The sequence below is a fragment of the Corvus brachyrhynchos genome, unplaced genomic scaffold (assembly GCF_000691975.1).
Source record: "Corvus brachyrhynchos isolate BGI_N302 unplaced genomic scaffold, ASM69197v1 scaffold346, whole genome shotgun sequence".
In the NCBI taxonomy this organism is placed as follows: Eukaryota; Metazoa; Chordata; class Aves; order Passeriformes; family Corvidae; genus Corvus; species Corvus brachyrhynchos.
In genome coordinates, this window is record NW_008238644.1 from 3,131,431 (window position 1) to 3,153,044 (window position 21,614).

General features: G+C 44.1%; 1 protein-coding gene across 3 annotated transcripts in view; it reads right to left on the reverse strand.

Annotated features, from left to right (window-relative positions):
• Window positions 1–21,614, reverse strand: part of HTR2C (5-hydroxytryptamine receptor 2C) — a 266,502-nt gene that overhangs the window by 202,967 nt on the left and 41,921 nt on the right. The window contains exon 1 of one of the 3 annotated variants that reach the window (XM_017737612.1): window positions 11,012–11,850. The exons of 1 other annotated variant lie outside the window; for it this stretch is intronic. The gene's annotated coding sequence lies outside the window, so the exon portion shown is untranslated. Of the gene's footprint in view, window positions 1–11,011; window positions 11,851–21,614 lie in introns of those variants that run through there. One more of the 3 variants, XM_008636162.2, reaches the window with a different exon arrangement.

Genomic DNA, 21,614 nt, shown 5'->3' on the forward strand with positions numbered 1-21,614 from the left:
CGCCCTCCTGGGTATCTCTTCTCCCAAATTAGCGTCATTAACACAGTGTTCACACCTTCTGTTTCCCAACCCACAGGAGATTTCACTGAAGTGCAGCAGGCAGACATAGTATTTGCCCTGCCACAGATGAAAGAGCCAAGGGAAGCCATACCTTATCCATTGCAGCTCTTCAGAAAATTAGTTGGAAGTCCAAGTTTCTCCAGCCTACTTTGACAGATTAAAGCAACACAAACCATACAACACAAATGGGAGAAATAAAAAGAGAACTATCATAAAATCTGCAGCCAGCAGAGGACAGGGACAAAGTTTAAATCTCCTGTTAATAGCATCTATTACTTTCAGGGCTCGCCACAGACTAAAGAATTTCATCTCACTCTGGAAAAACAATACTGATCCTCAGGCTGAGAAGAGGACTTCATCAAGCACTCCCATGGCCTGATGAAGTCAGGGCCTGTCTGACCATTCAGATGCCACTCCTGGGGTCACACTCACACCACCCCGGACTGTCACTGCTGGGACCAAAGCCCCTTTGCAGTGGCAGCTCCAGTGACCCACTGGGTCCCTGTTTGTCTCCCTGCACACCCCACACTCACACAGACAGGTTTCCCTCACTGGCTTGACCCCAGGTGTCCCATAAGAGAGTCCCAGGCACCTGGTTCTTTTAAATCATTTAATCATGGGGCAGGACATCATAACTGCTGGAGCTGGTGCCTCCAGGGTGGGACCCCAAGCTTTTATGCCCTCACAGTCTGTGCACCCATTCCAAGGTGACACTGAGTCTGGGGTCTTGCTGCTGTTCACCAGCTCCTGCAGAGTCTCAGGGTGCCTGGCCATCCCCCAGTGTCCTTTGTCAGATGAAGGGTCAGTGCTGCTTCCCAGCCCCTTGCCGGGGGCTCCAGCCATTTCCCCCACCCAGGGCACAACCTGCAGCTCTCACTGCAGCTGCACGGGGAGCTTCCTGCTCCAGATGTGTTCCTCAACAGTCAGCATAAAAACCTCTTTTCATAACGATGCTCCAACCCAAATTCCAGTCATCTAGCATTAAAAAATGCACACCTATCTTTTAATATTTATAAATTAATACTTAGAGATAGTAAGACTTGTTCGTTCTCATTTTTACACAACAGCTAGAAAGAATCTGCATTGCGAGATAGCAGCAATAACTCCAATTTAACCAAATTTTGTTTGCAAGTAGCACAAGGTTATCACTTCAGTAAAGGATTTTACAGCATAATGTCCACACAATGAATAACTTTCAGAGAAATAAAGAGTGGAGGCAATAAACACCTCCCAGGTAGAATGGCTATTACCTTTAGCATATTTATAATTTGGCTTAATGTAAAATTTTGAAATTTCTTTTTGCAACATTTCTTTTTGTTCAGCTTTTACAAAGAGACACATTCTTTTTCTATGCACCGTATCTGCATAAACAATCATTAAAGCAATACCTGCTTAACATGCCCTTGCTCATCAGCCTAACTTGAAGCATGGTCTGACTTGGCAGCATGATGAGCAGTCCTTCTCCGTGCTTTCCATCGTGGTTAGGGGTATAGGCTGCTGGATGCATTTGCATACATTAGATGAGCACAGGTGTCCCTACTGCTAAGACACCAATAAAACACTCTTTTAAGAACAGAATGAATCAACTCAACCTAAAAAGGAGCCTAAACATTCCTAAGTAATCATGGCATCTTCATTTTGAAGAAAACCAACTTTTAAGCATCCATGGCTTAAATATTATTAAGATTTCTAGGAGAAATATTCTTCAGCCCCAATAGAGCCCATGTTTTATTTAAATTAGCATTACACCTAAGAGCTTCAGCACATATTTTCTTCTCAGGCAGTCCTTATTACTTTGTGACTGCTTCATATCACCCCTAAATAACACTGTCACCAGCTAAATGAATAGAGTGAGCTATACTTACAGATGATTTATACAGAACTAAAACATGTATCAGGAGGCATATTTCCACCCTGAATCTCTAGATACAGTTCCCTGTGGCAGCAAAGGAGCTATGTGCCTTTCTGCCCTGAATTTCTAACAAGATAATTTGCGTATGTGCACTCTCCTGAGCTCTGGCACGCACAACTTTGCACAAAGTTGGAAACCTCTGTCTGGGAAAGGCACATTGTGTGCCTCACCCTGTTCTGAACATCTTCTACAGCCACTGCAGGCATCACTTGGCACAGCTCACCAGAGGCACTCTGCTTCTGGAAGGAGAGGGGAAAAAATAGACAGGAAGAATCATGCCCAGTCTTATTCAACAATCACATGGCATGCACTGGAGCAGTTCGAGCTGTAGGGACGTACGGACTCACCTCTGTGAACAGAAGAACCCTTATCCTTACTGGTGAGGTCAAACAGCAAAGAGCTGGCTGCTGATGACCAGTCATGCCAATAAAATGCTCCTGTCTTCCCACTGGCCCTTTATATATTGTCCTAGAGAAGTTCCAAGGACTCCTCCAAAAATTTTGTGGGTAGCGTACAAAGTAATAACCACAAAAGAAAATATATCATGTGAAGAAACTACAACTCTGAAAATAATTCTGTCAGTCAAGCTGACCATCAGGTGAGGATAAATCAAACTATTGTGTTGGATACTGGAGCAGTGATGGTAGCAGAGGAAGCTTCAGCTGAAGGACTAGGAGCTAAAAGTCTAACACTTGCAACGTCATTCATTCAGCTGCTCAGTGCCCTGGGTAGTATATTCTTCATACTAACAGAGGTATTTTTAAATGCAACTTCAAACCTAACATTTAAAAAATAGAAATACATCTTTCTACCTGCTTCACACAGTTCAGGCCTTGTTTCAGATTTGAAGGAATGCTGGAGAAAACAAATAATCTGTAAAGAAAGAATGAACCCCAAAGCAACCATGAAGATGCAGAGAGAACAGCCCCCCCAAACCCTCCATATAACTTCTCCTACTGCTTTGGGTCCCTTCCTTGCCTATGTGGCCATGATTTTCACAGATTTTCAGCATGACACTTATCAGATTGCATTGCAACTAGTCAGAACTTGAACACCAGAGGAATCTGTCAAGAAGCACAATCATATAAAGGCTCATAACCAAATACAAGGACTTCTGCCTTCATCTTGCCACATTGCAACCATGTCAAGGAGACCAAAGGGAGAGAACACAAGCTCCTACTTGATCAGGTACGAGGAGTCCTGCGAATAAACCTCAGGACTGGCTCAGAAACAAGTATGTGGCTGTTTGTGATAAGCTAAGCAAAGCAGTGGCACAAGAAAAGGCCAGCACTTCTGGAAAGAGGCAGTTACACAAGAAAATTTGCCATCTTGTAAAATTATCCTTTCCTCACCCGCATAGTGTTAGGCATAGTCCCCACTGGGCTGTGCTGAAACACATTCACAACAGTCAGGCAGACGTGACGTTGATCACTGCTGCCAGGATATATTAGGATTATTATATTCTCACCCTGCTTTTTACATTATTCTCTAAGCATCTGCTATTTGCCACTGTTGGAGACAGCATACCAGGCTGTCAGTAATTGTTAGTGTCAAGGAAACAAATGGACTGTTCAAGAAAAAACTGTAAAAAAATGAAGGTGGCAAAAAGAAAGAGGAAGAAGTAATCAAGGTGGAATCATAGAGTCTCAGAGATGAGGTCAAGGGGTGCTAAATAAATAATAAATGCCAGGGTGAGCACTGAGGGGATAAGAAATACAAAACAACACCCCAGTGGTTGGAAAAGGAAAGATTTTACTCCATATTCCTGCTAGAAGGGAAGTACCTCAAGGGCAGAACAATGGAAAAAGATGATCAAGCTAAGGAAAAGACACAGACGAGGCAAAGACCTGGACAGGAGCATTTTTGGGGGGCCACAAATATTAGTCCTGCAATTGTAAGTGGTCACCTGGACATGAGACCCAAAGCAGCATCACAGAGCAATTGCTAGAGGACTGAACTCCTAAGGAATAAAGAAAAAAGTACTTAAATTAAAAACCAGCAGAAATCCCAGAACCAACAAAAAGTATGGCAAAACAAGAGCGCTCAAAAACCAATTTTGTATTTGCTTTGTCATGGATTTTATGAATTCCTCAACAGCAACAGAAACCTGTTCAGACTCTCCTGGAAAACATCACCCAGTGGCCACCAGGAAGCTGAACCTGAAAGGAACAGAAATCACTGTGACTGCGGGGCCTCCTGCACCTGCATGTGATGGGAACCTCAATCAGCCTTTTGAATAATCCTGAAATGTTTTAATCTACTTAATAAAGGGGGGGAAGAGCAGCTGTGCCAGCACTGCAAACTTGTTTTTTGCAAACAGCTCAGTGACACACCACACACTGACTGTAAGAATATCATTACCTGAAATTACTACGGCACACTTTAAAAATCATTGATAATTGACAAGATGTAATTTTAATGAGGAACCATCAGTGAATGAAAGTGCTTTTAACTGGGCCTGCAGAGACAACTTTCACAGCCCAATGCAACTCAGAACTGGCTTAAGTGATAAATATTGCCAAACCTAGACAAGCACAATCAAACAACTCAGTCTTCTCCATATGTCCAGCCCTATCAGAGATCAGACACTGCAACAGAGAAAAGCATAAGTCTACTTCTCTAGGGTCAAAGAATTCAGTGGGGAAGGATCTACTCCACTTACAGAAGGGGGAACAGTTATGTTGAAAGTTGGAGAATTAAAAATATATTTTGGAGTCAGGGCAGATAAATGGAACACAAAGTCCCAGGGCCATTGTGGAGCTACAGGATCTAATGACACATTTAGATGTTTGAAGAGAAGCAAGGTTAGAAAGGTGATGTTGTTTCTATGTAAGGTGCTAGTGAGAATATTATTAAAATCTGGCATTCTGCCGTCCCAGAGCAGCCACCTCTAATGTCCACAGCTCAAAAAGATGCTGAAAAACACAGAGAAATGCATAGAATTTAACTGCCTGGAAACAGATTGTGTGGAAAGGGTTTAAATTATATGATCTCTCCAGCAAAAAGAAGGCTGAATAATGATTTGTCCACATCGTGGGAAATGATTTGCATTACCAGCAGGCTCCTTAATTAAGCAGACAAAGGATGAAGATGATTCAACTTATGGAACAAGAAAATAAACAGATTGGATTTATTATTTTATAAATCACTAGAAATAATTACTCATCAAAACAACTACCCTGAGGACACCTTTGAGCTCCAGTTATCTGCACTCTTTAAATAAGCCTGAATATTCCTCTGAAAGGCAAGGAGAAGTTTCTGGGTGAAATTTTCTGTAGCCTGTGTCATCAGGATGATCCCAAGGATCATGTATGCATTACAGAACTGAGGACTGCTAGAGAATATTTGCCATAGTCACACTACAGTGCTCAGACTTACTTGCTTACATGAGGTTTGGTATTTGCACATAGTTGTAGAAAATAGAGAATGTGATGATTAACATTCAAAAGCAGGTACGTTATCGAGACAAGAGAGCCATTTGGTACATTTATTCCAGCATTCAGCTATTTTATTGTTGCAAGCCAAGCACATAGCACTGGGTACCATAAAATATAAAAATACAGGCTTCTTCAAAGGGAGTGTGTATTAAATTTAATCCATAACTGTAAGAGTTTCGGTAGACCTACAGTAGCCCCCAGTAGAAATGTTAACATTACAGTCTTCCACATAACAGTGTCCACAATAACTGTGTGCAAACCATTGTATATATTAAAGTGGGGATAATTAATATGCTTCTGCATTTTATTTTTTGTTTCCTTTGCAAGCAATAGCTGTTCTAAAATCATACATATCTGCCCAGAGCATCCTGAATGTCACATATGCTGAAAAAGAAAAATTGTGGTCAAATGCTGCAATTCCTGGAATGAAAACACACTCAAAAATCCACATTTTGGCTGAAACCAGCCTGTTGGGTAAATCTCAAATATAAAATTCTTTATGGGACAAATCTCACTCTGCTGGTCTTCTCTCTGCAGCAGTAATTGCCTGCATACAATCAAGGTGCTGAGAAGTGGGCAGAAGCAGAAGATCCACAACACCCACTGACACAAACACGTATTCTCCACACCAGTCTCTACAGTGACACAGATTTTCCCACTTTGCTTTCACCATAAAGCCTGGAACGTACCAGTCTGGCAGATATAACTGCTATTTAATAGGAGGGGGGCAAGCACAACTTGCAGTGCCAATCAAAGAGAGGGTTTATAGAATCAAGTAGCAATATCGGGTCCCAGTGAGCAGAAACATACTGGCATCTGCTCTTGGGATGCTCAGGAGCAAACAGCAGCACACGCTTCACAGTCCCACTCCATCACATGGACTGACAAAAATGACTCAAGTCAGCAAGGCAGAGTTAAATCTGCAGGGTCAGATCCTCCAGCGAACCCTTCAAAGGAGCCTGGAGCATCCCAGGTGGCGCTGGTGGTTTGCTGAATGTGGACTGAGCCCAGCTGCTGTTGCGGGGTGGGGTTCATCTCATCCACTGCTGCTGCCACCCCCACACCCACCCCCGGACCAGTCACGCAGGCTCCACCCATGGGATTGGAGAGGAGTGGGCATTTCCAGCCTGCAATTCATCTCATCTTGCTGTACAAGGGTAATGGTTCCCTCCGACTGCTTTTTTCTCTGCTGCGAAGAAAATCTAAACATGAAGCTCCAACATAAATCCTTGCACCATCAGATTAATGCCTTCTGTCTGTCAGTGCCAGGTAATTATATATGTAATGACCAGTGAGATCTTCCATGCTGTCACACCTAAGAAATAAAGCTGGGACAGAGCAGGGAGACCAATTTTACCACTGCTTGAGCTGGAATCAAAATGTATTACTTGTTACCTAGTATCTATGAAGGGGAAAAAAAATCCAAAATACAGAAATTGGTTATAAAGGAACCAAGTTACCAGAACATGTCCTGCTGTCCAGAAGACCAAAGTGATGATCAGTGTGTGTCCTAGCTGCAGAGCAAATAAGCTGAAGTAGTTACTGTGCAACTTGAATTCATCGACCATGGCCCGAGGATGGGAAAATCTTGGCTGGCAGAGGGGCTAACCCATATCACATCCTGGCTCACCAATAAACTGCACCTTTGCTGTACAACAACCTCCCACCTCTACTTTCCCCTTTATCGATTATGCAGAAACCACAGAATTCATACAATATTTATATCGTGGAAGGAGTATTATAGTGATGGGGGGGTGATGTCATTTCTCTAATGTTTGTTGACTTATGGCTAGAATGTGCAATTCAACAGCTGAGGAACATATAATTTCTATTCATGCTGCACTGCTCAGAAGCGCACACATTTCAGTCCATGTCAGCTGAAAAAAGGTAGCCAGATCCTTGGACACTTGCCACTGCAGCTATGTAGTAGAATTATGGTGCCTTGAACATTTTATGATCTCTGATGATAGCAGCATTTACACTGGGCTGATGGTTCAAATTAATCTGATTTTCAGAAGTTACAGCATTTAATTAGGATTGGTAATAAAAATTATGGTATCAAAGAAGCATTATGACAGCATCTGTCCTGATCCAGAGATGGGGGAAATCAGTCAGGGTTTAAAAAAAACAAATAGTAAATTATTGAAAGTGACTAACAACCAAAGAAAAGGACCTTCTGGAACACTAAACAATAGAGAGCAACTGCCTCATCTTTGGGGTGGGAAGTTGCTTAATAATTTTGCACCTCAAAACATTTCTTTGATGTGGTGTAAAGCCCTCTCAACAATACAGGTCCCTTTCTGTACATTTTCTAAGCAGCTAAATCCTAGCACTCCATTTTTACTTTTATTGCCTTTCAGACTGGTGAGAGCAATATAATGATTCATCATTAAAGCACACTTTAAGCAGCTTTGTTCCTATTTGTTGCTATATATATTAAATAGAAATTGCTCTTTGAATTCACCTCTAGAGTCAGACCCAGTTTTTTTATCTAACAAGAATGATATCTCCAGTCATCATCTGAATGCAGCAAAGTGAGAAAACCTTTTGCATAATATAAATATCTGCATTCACTAAGAGGAGACTGATGCCACCACCTACCGTGAATGCATTTTATAAGTGGTACAAAGCCAGATAGATTCCAAATGCAGTAGCACAGTCTCTTAAAGACACTCCAGGCACTATCAGAAAGGAACAGTTTTATCTCCAACTCAACAGTTTCTGGACCACAGGCTTTAGTCACCTGTAGCTGGTTTACAAGCAGCATACAAACCATAAAAATGCGATGGTTGCTGAAAGAGTGCAGGCACCTAAAGACAGGCTTTTGTTTAAATCCTTAGAGAAACCAGGGGAATCACCCCCTAGCAAAGAGCTATTTCTTTGCCCTGTTACCCATCTCCTACACCACCTGTCACTGACAAGCAGCATATGACTGGCCCTATTCCAGCATGGCTCAGCAGGCAGAGGACCTAATGGATAAGGCCAGGCATTGTCTCCAAAAGGGCAGACCTGCAGAGGTCTCAGCATCTCTGCTTCCAGGTCACCACTGGACCCATAAGAACATCAAGTTTAGCCCCTTGTTGCCAGGGGGCACAGCAGGAAGTCCCTGTCCTCACACTCCAGGGTGGGCAGAATGTGACTGCCAGGTAGAGGAAGGTGATCAGTACAGTGTGTGTGACACAAAGTGCTGGCCACTCCCCATTTTATTGATTACAACTTTAAAAATTAACTCTAACAAATAGCTCTCAACTTCCACATAGTTAGAGTTTAAAGCAGAACTTCATTGCTGACCAGAAAGGCTGCTCAGAAATAATCAGTGGTTCAAGTGTACGTGTTTGATTTCCTGAGCGGATACAAGTAGGGCTGTAAGGAACATATTCCCATTCACTTCTTCAAAACACATCACCTGGAAATACACCCTAACTTTTTTGCTGTTTTTTGTAAAAGTAACTTTTGAAAAAGACACTTGCTAGAATAGAGGCACAAAGATGACCAAAATAGTTGCTGGCCAGCAAGCGCCCAAACTAATTCTGAATTTAGAAATCATGTTTGAGAACCATTTTGCTCTGATTCAGCCAGTTCAAATCACCATTCTGTCTGTGTGCAAACAGCAGTAAATGGGATGACTAATATATATTCTTTTCTAGTGCTTCCTGCACAGGCAATGGTGCTACTTAATGCTCACCACCTTCTATAAGTGCTGTTATAGAAAGAAGTCATTCAGATGACCTTACACCAATTCTACACTGGTGAGACTCCACTGAATGTTCCTACATTTGTGTTTTCACCACTCCAAGTGAAGCCAGGAGATTTTTCTCTTCTTTGTAGGAGAAATACCTGTTGCTATGGAGCACTGGGGATCTAGTATGTGGGTAAGAAGGGATCCTCTTTCTCAGGACAGAGAGGAGTAGATACTTCCCAGGTGTCATCACAGCCTCCATCCCTAGCAGGGATTGTGGCTTCTTGATTCATATACAACAACAAACCCACCAGACCCACTTCTGCTTCTCCACCTCCAACACAGAGGTCTTGCACAGCAGAAGAGGTCTTCTCTACAGGATCCCAGAGCAGGATGGACAAGAGTTCTGTTCTTGCAAAAAAGGAAACATGTTCTTGCCTGCATTTGGGCCTGAGTTACAGGGGAAAAAAAAAAAAAAAGGGGGGGGTGGATTCTACTCCAGATTTCCCTATGAGAGATGTCAATGTTGAGTCAAACACAGCACAACAGCCCTGGGGAACCTTAGGAGGCAATTACAAATGCTCTGACAAAAATGCTCAGGTAGCAACACGTTCCAATTAAGAAGGTGTTGCTACCTGAGCAAAGAAAATGAAAGTGACTAAAGAGATTTACAGCGCAGATGACAGTGCTGCTCTTTTTCTTGAAGGATGCAGTTATGAATGACACATTTGTTCTGTCAGGATGCCACAGAAACACTTCTGAAACTGTTACACAGCAATGGCACTGTTGGCTGTGCTGTCTCAATAGCTCTGCAATGCCAGAAACAAACACGAACCACTCTCCATGTGATGCAGGTGAGTGATTCAGGCAGCACCTTCCTGTTGTGCACAACCAGGTTTCCTTGGCAGGGTCTGCGCTCAGCAGCCAACAGGCAAACCTACAGATGTGGGTCAACCAGGCCAACAAAATCAAATAGGTGTCCAATGACCAACACTCTGCTTTTCCAGGGAAACTGGAAACTTTCCCTTCAGATTAATCTTTACAGAATAAAGCTCCCACTGGAGGTCTCAAGACAAACCAAAAAAGCATGCCCTGATGGTGAGAAGGTAACAGTATTAGCTGCTGCTGATTTTGTTAGGGATTTCTCAAGAAGGCGACTTTTTAAACAAGCCTAAGTAAATTTGATGGCACTGACACATTTTTTTTCTCCCAGGTATTGGTGCAAAAAATCCTCAAGCAAAGATTCTGGGTGGTAAAGTAGTTAGAGTTGAACAAAACTCCTCTCCACGGAGCTGTGAAAGCAAAACGTGAACCCCAGACTTATACACAGACTGCTCCTAAAACAGATTTCCTTCTCTACTTACGAACACCAAGATCAACCCTTAAGGACCTCAACATTCCTTCTTCCTTAGGGAAGAGCACCCTTTTTCTTCCTCTTAGTGTAATTTCACTCCTCAAAAGCATACCAGCTCCCTGTCAGCAGCATTTTCCCTGTCTGTGTGGGTGCCCCCTGTCCTCCCCTCATCCACAGGAGCAGAATGAAGGGACCTGTAGAGTGCAGTGTGTCCCAGTTTCTGAACCGAAGCATAACCCAGCATACTGCAGCCAACCTCATTGAAAGGTCATACAGCAGGAAGAAGTAAAAGCTCCCAGGTGCATTTCACTGAGACAGAGGGTAGTTTGTTTCAATTAAGTGCAACAACTTTATTGCCAATCAGAAAAGGTATCACTCAGGTATCCTTTGCCCTCTCCTCCCTGCTGCACACACAGAAATCACACACATATTTTCTGTCTGGCATTACAGACTGCAAATTAAGCCCTGTTCCCATGGAAAATTAAAAAAAATTTTATAGCCCAGACTGAGGAGAGGACTGTATCCCCCCGGCAAAGATCATGGCATATTGCACAGGCAGCAGCACCTACCTCTGTGAGCCGACAGAGCCAGCAAGTCAACATAATTCCTCTTGGATGGAGACGTTTACCCCAGCTCAGACAGCCGGGGCTCTGCTGCCATGCCTGGAGCTTCGGACACGCCAAGAGAGCATCTTCTGTGAGCAGCGCGGCTCCTCTCACACACCGAACTGCAGCAGCGGCAGCCTGAGAGAGCAGCAGCAGTTGAATTGCTGCACATGTATCTCTGCAGATTATTTCCTGCTCAAACACTTGGCATAAAAGCAGATGCTCTTAACCCTCTGGAGGCCTCTGCCTTTTTCCCCCCTCGGCAGAAGAAAGCTAGCAACTCCAAATATTCTGCGGTGAGGCCGGAGAGGAATGACCGGAGACTCGCAGGGCATCTTCCGAGAAGTAGTCCCAACCTCGTGTTAGTTGCAGTCACTTTGTGCTCAGGGAGCCAGGCATTCCCACAGCAGCCCACAGCATCCCCAGCCAGGCACCACACGGTTCCCACTGCATCACCCACTGCAGATCCCCAGGCTCCAGCAAAGCACCGCTCGTAGCTCACATGGGAGGGTGGCCAGAGGTCTGACCCTGCAGCTGGAGGCCACGGCCGGGCAGGCGAGGAGGTGAGGGACACGAGAGGAGCACAAGTGATGTGGCAAGCCCAGCAGTGTCACCCAAACTCAGGCATGCAGGGCTCCTGCTCCTGGCACAGAGCTCTGCGGTCGCAGGCGCTGCCCCATCACCTGCAGGCACCCACTCGGCGGGCAGGCACGGAGCGTCCGCGTGGCACTCGGCTGGCTAGCGTCAGCACTGCTCCCTCTCACAGCCTGCGAATGTGACTGGAAAGCATGGCTGAAAACATGCTACAATTAACAGGAGGGAGGGAGATACTATTGCTCTCCTGCTAGTCTTAAAGGCACATTGCTCACATGTGCCTGTTGAGAATGCGAACGCCCACAGCTTCAGACCCAGCGTCTCACCCATCTGCAGGCAGCCAAGAAGCCCAGGCAGGAGCCCTGTCTGGGTGTGGGGAAGGAGAGCACCCCAGGAGTCAGGAATTGAAGGGGCAGCTAGCAGGAGTCCCTACATCAGGGGCTGGGAGTGAGGCCTGACACACCTTCACCACTGTCCAGGGAGCCAAACCAAGCCCCTGTCACCCAGCCCAAGTGCTAGCCCCTGTCAGTGGCACCTCCACCAGCATCCCAACCACACATGGGTCAGACTGGCCACTGCCCCACTCAATCCCACGTGGTACCAGCCATTGTCTCCAGCAGGCAAGGAGGGCTTGGTATAGCCTAGGAGCATGGTGCCCCTCTCCTGGTCTTGGCAGGAGAGTCAGATTAGTGGCACTGTTCCTGCTGGAGATACTGGCCAGGACCACAGCAGCAGCAGGTGCAGTTTTGCACCTTGGTGTTACACAGCAAGGATATCCCTCGTGCACAGCCACAAGCTGAGGCACTGAAATCCAATATGCCACACGTGCTAAAGCTGTGATGAGTCCAGCAGGTCTTAGACTGGCTGTAGCTTCTGGTGCAATAGCCACCTCCCTCCTGCCCCAGGGCTTGGGCCAGCAGGCTGTGCACCAGCTCAATGCCACATGTTCTCTCTTTGGTTCTCCTCATATCCTCTTCTGAGTGCCTTGGGATACTCTGGTTTGTCCTTCATCATGACACAGCACAGATACAACAATAACAGTGCCCGTAAGTCCAGCCCACATCAAGGTTTTCCCTCCCTTGCCCCCCTAACAGCTGGCATCTGAACCTCAGAAGTCAGCAAAACAGGTGATTTACACCATTATAAATCTTCACTTTTTTCTCAGTAGCAGTTGTTGCCATAGATAACATGCTTTTCTGAGCAGGACCAAACGGTGTGAAGCCCTGAACCTTGTTAAGCCACTTTGCGTCACACAGCAACCCGTTAGCACCTTTGATTCTCCAAGGCCATGGAGACACCAAAATTAACCTGATCAATACCTGCCCCCATCACTGCGAGGCAAGCTATTAGTAGTGTGGATATTTTAGCCTGAGCATACAATGCCAAAACAAATTACTACGGTGAAAAGTAAGTTAAGCATCCTGTAACTTCAGGCTTTCCTGAAAAATAGTCTGAAAGGGAAGGTACAGACTGTATACCATTAACACAAAACCAGCAGAGTTACCACTGAGGCAAGCATGCACCACAGCAAGACAAACACCTGCTTTCCCTGTAGTGCTGGTACAGAGGGGCCATTAAAACACGATCACCTCATGAAACGAGCGCAATGCATGTTTCACTGCTTCCGGGCCATGCAGCTTCGTGCAAAAAATACCACGGTGAATTAGCTCAAAATGGTCTTTATTAAGCACTGCACATCTTAAAGAAAGCCTTTTTAACACCAGACCTACAAAACAAGCATAAGTAGTAATCAAAATGCTAGGCAGAGACACTTAAAGCTTTATACTCCTGAAGTTTTTCCCTTGAGTATCAAAGATCAAATTTGTTCTACAGAAGATAGCTGAGGATTTCTCAAGTTCAATGCTTCCTGAGCTCATTGATTAGTATGCAAACACAGCACAGTGACTACCAGCACATCACTACAAGCATCTATCCTGAAAAAAGGCAATCCTCTGCAACTCACTCAGTAGAAATATTCTATGTACAGGCACTATTACTTTTTTAAACTGCAAGACCTGATGGACCAACCAACTCTAAATTCAGGGGAAATGACTGCTTATTAAATGCATAAGATCAAAGGCTTATTTGAGTTATTCCATCATGTACAACAGAGTGTTTTGGAGTGAGAAACTCAGGTCAGCAGGGTCATCTCTTTCAGTCAGATACCAGATCTGTCACTAAAAATTATGCACGTTTGCAAGGGTAGATTTTTTTTTTTGATTTAGTGTAATATGAGACTGCATTCTAAAAAATATTTGAGCGTAAGGAAGCCATCATATTTTGAAGTGTCATACTACAGAAAGCTGAATCATTAAAGATGTCTGCAAACAACTGCAAGACCCAAAATTCACATCACAGTTCTACTAACCTGCATATTCCACCAAATATATGTATTCTAATTAGATAACACAGGCCTTCACAAAAAGAAAAGCACTGCAAAACAACCTTTATCAAAGGCTTTAAATCCATAATAAATAAATGTAAACTGTAAGAAACACAGCCACCATTACAATGGGGGTTAAAAAAAAATAAAAAAGAAAGAAAAAGAACCTTGGAAGTCAGAAACCTGACCATAATTATTCCCAACTTTCAGAAACATATTTTCAAGTGTATTGCTATGTGATACCTGACGAATAACAACACTAAAACCTCTTGAAACTCAGAGCTCTCAGGTGGTGGATGTGTCTGTGCACACAAAACAAGCAACTACCCAACAGACAGCAGGCACATTCAAGAGCATCCAGCATGCTGACCCTACTGGGATTTATAAAAATAACAGCACTATTTTAAATGGCTACTTTGGAAAAAAACAATAAAACCAAGCAGGAACAAGAGAGATGGAGGCCTGGCATGATGAAGCTGTACCCACTTACATGGGTCCTGTAAATATTGTGGCTCTCTCTGCTCAGAAATCCTGGAATACTGACCTCAACCTTCTTCATGTTACAAAATTCCCATGCTCTACTCCTGAAATTCAACATCTAACTTCTCTTTATAATTATTCTTCTACTATACTCATATAGTGCATGAAGACTAATCTATCTTCCAAGAAATGGTTTGTCCTCTGCTGTTACCAAGTTGCAAAAATCACCATTCGTTTGTCACAGGTAAGTAAACAATTCATACATCAAGTTAACCATTCGTACATCTATTGTCAGTGCACCCTTCAGGTCACACATAAGAAAATCCTTACAAGTGGGAGGAAAGGGCCTCTGTACAGTGTGAAAAGCAATGTCAGCATGATCATTTCAGCCGTCTGGAGAGTGATGGGGGTGCCTGGAGTTTTACTTGTGCACTTCATGCACTGAAGCAACTGCATTGGGCAACCCATACATGGCACAGGCAAGAACCTGAACTTCTGCAGATAACGATGGCAAGAGCAGCACTGGAAGAAGCCAGGACTCCCTGGGTAAGCAACAGGTAGGGAGATTGTCCCTCCTGAGCCTTGCATCCACTTTTGATGCATGCAGTAAGAGCCATACTCAGCCCAGTGAACAGCTCCTCTACAGACCATGAACTGAAAATTTTGACCAAGAAAAAAAATTTGGCAGATGGTGAGAGCTTCTCTTAGAAGAACATTTCACACACACACCCAAAATCTGTAAAGAGTAATGCCCAATTCTGTACTCCCTACAAGCTCTTGGCTACAAATAAATTACAGAGTCTCTTGGATATGCCAAACCTTCCATGCCAGCGTTCCCTGAACTTGTTGTCCTGGCTACCCACCAGAGCAGCTCCCAACATTTTGCATCACTAATCACTCCAGTTTTTCTTATCAGCCCCTACCAATAACCAGCTACTGAGTGCTTACCATAACCCCAGGGATGCCTGCATTCAGAACCACTGGGTTGATAGTGAAGGGGTTCCAGCCAGAAGAGAGGTGCAATAGCAAATACCTGAGCATGGAGTTTGGGAAGCAACAGCACCGAGCTTTAATATGCAGCTTGCTCAGAAACTACCTCCCAGCAAATTTAACAAAAGGAGCAACTAAAGCATTTACAGTTTTGAACACTCACACACACATTAACCTGGTGAGCTGTCAGTCCTGAGGTTTATTTATATTGGAAAAACTTCAGAAGTTCAAAAAAACCATTAGCATCCAAGGAAGCCACACTGCAGCACCTCACTGGGAAACATCGTAGAACCAGTCTGCAGTGTTTACCTAAGGAGATGCAGGGAAAAGCTACAGACATCAGAGGCATAAATGCCCTTTCAAACACCCTATCTGCAAGACAAAAACCCACTCTTTTGACTTGGCCTATTTAGAGGCAGATATTACTGACTATGAATCTTCAAGATATCAGCATTGTATTGTGGTTTTTTGCGAGGTTTGGTTTTGTTTGAAATCAGTATTTATGTTGTGCTTGAAAATACTCTATTGTATTTAGCCATTAGAATCCCACAGCCCTCCTTGTATCTGAGATTTAAAAATTGAAGTATTTGCACTGTGAGCAAGGTTTGCAGAATTCAATGAATGTGTTGGCAAAGAGTCAAAAGAGCATGTTTGGACAGCCTGGGGATTATAAGGTCCCCCCTGCGGCCTTTTACAAGCTAGCTGGTTTCACCTTTATCAAGGCTTCCTACTTGAACTACTTTTGTGAAGTCAGCCTTGATTTCTCTGAAATTATAAAATGTATTTGAGAAATTAGACATTAAAATAGGACCACAGGAATAATTCATAATAATTAATAATAATCTTATATCTACTAATGTCCTTTGTAGTCAGAGACATCTGGGCCAAACTCTACAGCCAAAATCAACTATGGTATCTACAAGTACAAAACAATCTACTCAAAATGGAGTTCTCAAAGAAGACAAATCATCCTTCAGAAGTCGGGCACTGTGGTTCTGACTGCTGGTGCTTCTTTCTGGTTCAGTAATGAAAGAAAGGTAGTAACTATGAATAAAAAACTCCAAAAGGTGCCAAAGAGAGACTGTAGCAAAGAGAAAAAGCCTGTAGCAAAGTGACCACCTGGGTATTGAAAGACAAACTCTCCTAAGGCTCAGATGCAGCAAGAATGATTAAACATGGAATCAGCGCCCAAACTACAAGTAGATCCAGTTTCTTCGTGCAGGCAAAGTGAAGCTAGAAGTATTTTAGGAAGGTGAGCACTGGTAATAGCTTTACTGTAGGACAGCTAGGTTAAATTGAGCTGGGATAAAAAGGAGTGAGACTGAATTATTTAAGCTTCCTTTCTGGCCATATGTGCTGTGAACAGCTGATAAGTTGTAGGAAGAACATGCTACTTTTAGAGCTCTTGACTTTCCTGTGCCAGGGTCCTTGTCTCTCTGCTGAGCAAACAGGGAACTAATGCTTATTGCTACTGGGAAGCTGGGAAACATGGGTTCTCCCTCGCCTCTGGTGCTGGCTGATGAGTTATTTTGGGCTAAACATTTAAGTTCATAACCCATTCTTTAAAATGGCCCCAAGATTCCATGCATATTTGGGAGGTGCTCTGAAAAATGCCAGCGCAGCTTAGTTCCCATCAGCATCTGTCTGCAACAACAAAGACTCCAAAAACAGAAAGATCTCTCCAGGCAACCATGATGAGCAAGCTCTGTGTTCAACTGGGACACACAAATATCAGGGAAATATTGTGAGAAGAGGTCTTGAAGATGCACTGTAGCTATTTAATGTCAAATGAGGAGCTCAACAAATGTCAAATGTGTCTTCAACATCGGACCAGAGCTGCACTGGCTCGGGACCCAGAAAGCCACGGGAGCACCCCAGCACCCAGTGGCACAGGGAGCCACACCAAAGTCATGGGACACCTTCTGGCACCCTCCCCACCTCATCTTCTTTCTGGGGATTTTCTTTGTAATGAAATTCTTCCTTTCATCAAAGATTTCATGAAACTTCACAGCCAAGTTCAATTTTCTATTTATATCTGTTTTACTTTCATACAGTTTTGGAAGAATTCTGAAAGGATTCTACCACACACATTTGCCAGAGTTTGATAAATATTGTTTCTGTTCAAAGGTCCACAGGAAGCAACAACAGAACCAGTAGATTCACACCTCCACCTTCCTGTTGCACTTCTGGAGACCGCCTCTCTGGTATGCACCCACAGGACAATCCCCACCTTTCCTTTGCCTTGCTGTTGCCTACCCTGCTGCTCCCAGATGCAGCATCCCTTCCCTGGGACTCCACTGTCCTAAATACCAGTTACAAAAATTTCCATGTGCAGGGCCTCACATATTAGCACTTGTGGAAAGAGAACCAATGTTAGCACCAAAAAGCTGTTAGGGGACTGTGGAAGCACTGAGCCTTCTTTTCACACAAAACTGCATTGGGAATTTGAATTGGGGGTGTCTCTCTGTTTCTCAGCTGCAGCATGAGCTTCTCCATGCTTCAGGCATCACCTGATGGAGTCAAAGCACAAAACAGTCAGTTATTCTCTTCTAAGAGTTGTCTCGTTCCTCACAATTCAAACCTGCAAGGTTCGAAAACCCCAGCTGAGAAAGTGAAAGAGGAGTGAGATATCACAACTGACAAACCACAGCAGAGAAAGGAGACTTGCTCATGCTGGGCTGAAGAGGAGGTTTCTTATACAGCAGCTGTCAAAAACCTTGTTCTGAAATGGCTCAGCAAGCCTCACCTCAGCCTTGTCCTAACTCGGACAGCTGGGGACAGCTCTGCAGTTTCCCCAGGAATTCCAAGAGCTCCTGTGGCCCCAAGGGCCTTTCTGGAGAACAGGGAGATGACGCTGTCCCTTTCTGCACCCATGATACGCTGTGGGGCCCCTGTCCTCCCTTCTGCTCCTGTTTCACACTCTCTCTTAGCCAGTGGGTAACAGAGTGAGGGTTGGGAAAACACTGGAGAGGAGCCCAGTGGTCAGTGCACTGATACAGCACGTGGTGTCCTGAGCTCTCTGCTGTCCAAGCACACACACTCCCTGTCCTGGGCTGCTGGGATGCCACAGCTCCTGTTCCAGCCGTGGGCTGAGGTGTTGGTTCAGCACCTTCCAGCTGGCCAGAGCAGCATTCTGTGTCCCAGCCCCTTTGCAGGACACTCACTGGTGCACTGTGATTGCTCAGCCTGAACACATTAACCCAGGAGCTCTAAAAAGGTTTATCTGAACTGGGACTGAAAAGAAAATTACAAAGAAGCTTTGGCAGAAGGGTGAAACCTATCATTAATTTTAGTAGTGAGTGATCTGAAATATATAAACACATTGTCCTTTTATAGCAGGACTGTTTTTCTCTATTGCTGCCTTAAAAATGTCATACTAGCTCCACCTAGCACACGGAATGGTTGTACTAGCACTGGGGAATTAGTCAGGATTAAATATGGCCACTTTTGTTCAGTTTGATCAACTGGTTATTTTTTGCAACTCAGACTAATGCTTCCATTCAATTCCTTCCACCATCTCCCACAGGAAAAATATGGGCTTCAGCTAATCTCTCAAGGGTACATTTACTAAGAATGCAAAAGATTTTACAAATAACTGAGGGGGAAGGCAACACTTTGTTATGCATCACATATATTTTAAAAGTCCATTAGAGTGCTCCAGATTTATCATGCTACCAGAACTCAGATGGGTATTTAATACCAGTAAAATTTTATAGGTCAATGCAGAAATCTGACTGACTGATCCAAAATTGCCTGGACAATAAAAGTGTTCAGGCCACCCCTTGCAAATACTGCCTAACAACTCGTCCTTTCCAAGCCCTACTGGTCCCAACTGGAGCAATGTTATCTCATTAAAAGCTTCTGCCCAGTCACTAAGCACTACAACCACTAAAACAGCATTTCTGGAATATTAATTCCAAAGGACGACAATCAAACATAGTGCTACTACTACAGCCCACCTAATTTTTTGTGATTGGCTCTCCACTAAATTTACTAAAAGAAATTGGCAATCAACAAACAATACCTTTGACAATAGACAAGACAGAAAGGTTTTGGAGAAGGGGCAATCATTGAGGTAAGATATGAACTTACTTACAGAAAGCCAGGAGGAATTACTGTGCCATCTAATGGGACAACTTCCCTTCTGAACAATGCGAGTAACCAAAAGATAAATCATGCAGGGCATATTTTCCAATGTTTGGGTCACAAGTTTAATGAGAAACTTCACTGCCATTCAAATGGCTGGTCCTATGGGCCAGACTGTGCTGTCTGGGGCATATTCTGTTTTGGTTTCTCCCTGAGGTCGGAAAAGGCTGTGAAGATTTGAGGGAATCACGTGAAGTTTAAGATTTGCACATCCTTTCCATGGGCTTAGGATTTCGCCGTTCAAATGATTTGTAGTTGAAGTTCATGGGCTTTCTCATCATAAGGGACATAACACTTTTTCTGCACTGAATGACAAACAGACTCACAGCTGTGGCACTTCAGATGGGATTGGAATGGCCCTTTACAAGAGACAGACCAAGGGCATTCAGAGAACACCCTGAGTCCCTCCAAACTCACACTGCCAACCTGACCAGTTCTGAGTTCAAGCACTTCTGGTTAGAGGCCGTTCTGAGGTTCTAGGAACACATAACTTGTTAAGAAACCCGCAGACAAAGGCAGAATGATGGGCACAAGTTACTTGGATTTGTGAAAAAGAGGACCTAAAGCAGATTGCCTTTTACAATTACACAGCCACAGGGAGAGAGCACAGCAATAAAGACATGGCAGAAACACAACAAAAGCCCTCACACATCCTCAGTATAGTGTGTTACCCACAGGAAGCAGGCTCCTCTGTATATAAACTAGCAACCGGTCTCCTAATACTTTCATTTTCAAAGAAAACTAACAAAACAGCAAAACCATTTTGAAGATTAGGCCTTCTGCAGAGATAAGAAAAAAAGCTGATATAGACCTTAGTCACAGCACTGAATAACAGCAAAAAGAGTCAGAGAAACACAGATCAGAGCATACTCCACCCACGGGGATTGGAAAGGTGAGTGCATGCCTGAAAGATGCACTCCCTTTCCTGCGTGGGAATCCTGCTCCTGTTTTACAAATGCACCATCCCTGCTGCACACACTTGGAGCAGCCCGAGCCCATACGCCTGGGTGGCCCACACACAGACACGTGCCAGTTCCATCAGGGCAAGAGATGGTGAGTGACTCTGCATGCAGATGGGGAGTGCGGTAACGAAACCAGCGCCAGCTCTTTGGCAGGAGGCTGCTGGGCTGATGGGGTGATGCCATGTTGATAGCAGATGCTGCTAACACCTGTTGATGGGTACAGCAATCTCTTTTTAAAAGCAGTCAGCCTTGGGAGGCAGGGAAGCATGGGGCTTCGAGGCACTCGGGTACAGAAACAGATAATTGCATTGCGGGTGCCAGTAAGCAGTAAACAAAGGAAAACTGTGCTGCAAGGTTACAGAGTCAGGCAGGACATGAAGGAATTTGCATGAAACAACAGCACCAGTCCTCAAGGAAATGAAGCACCAGTCTGAAGCTGTGCGAGCCAGAGCAATGGATTCATTGCTTCGTGTACAGCAGCAGCAGAGCAGAAAACATGAACCCAGTAAAGTTTCAAACGGAGCTGGGTTTAGCACAGAGACCAGACTAGTAAGATTCATTCAAAGAATTTTAGCTCTTCCACATCACATTCATGAATACACCCTCTGTTCACTCTGCTTAAGAAACTCATTCTTTACTAAGTTACATGAAAGAAGTCTTATTTTTCCTAGACTGGTTAATTCAAGTGGGATACTGAATAAACCAGTGAGGTAGAAAGGGAACTGTGGCTCCCAGACGATAAAGCTTTCCTCTCCAGAGGCAGTGCCAAAAAGAAGCTACAGACCAGGGCTGTGGCTGCAAAGAACCCCTGCACCAAGCAAGAGATGTAGCTGGTCAGTCTACTTTGTATGATAGGGCAGTCAGGACTCAGTTTGCACTGGACAAAATAAAGCTTGAAACAAATTTGTGTTAGGGTACCCTCACTGTGCACCTCATTTTCTTGCTTCTTGATGCATTCATGTTAATATACTCTTCCTCCACTCACAGTTTCTTTTTAAATACCCACTTGGAG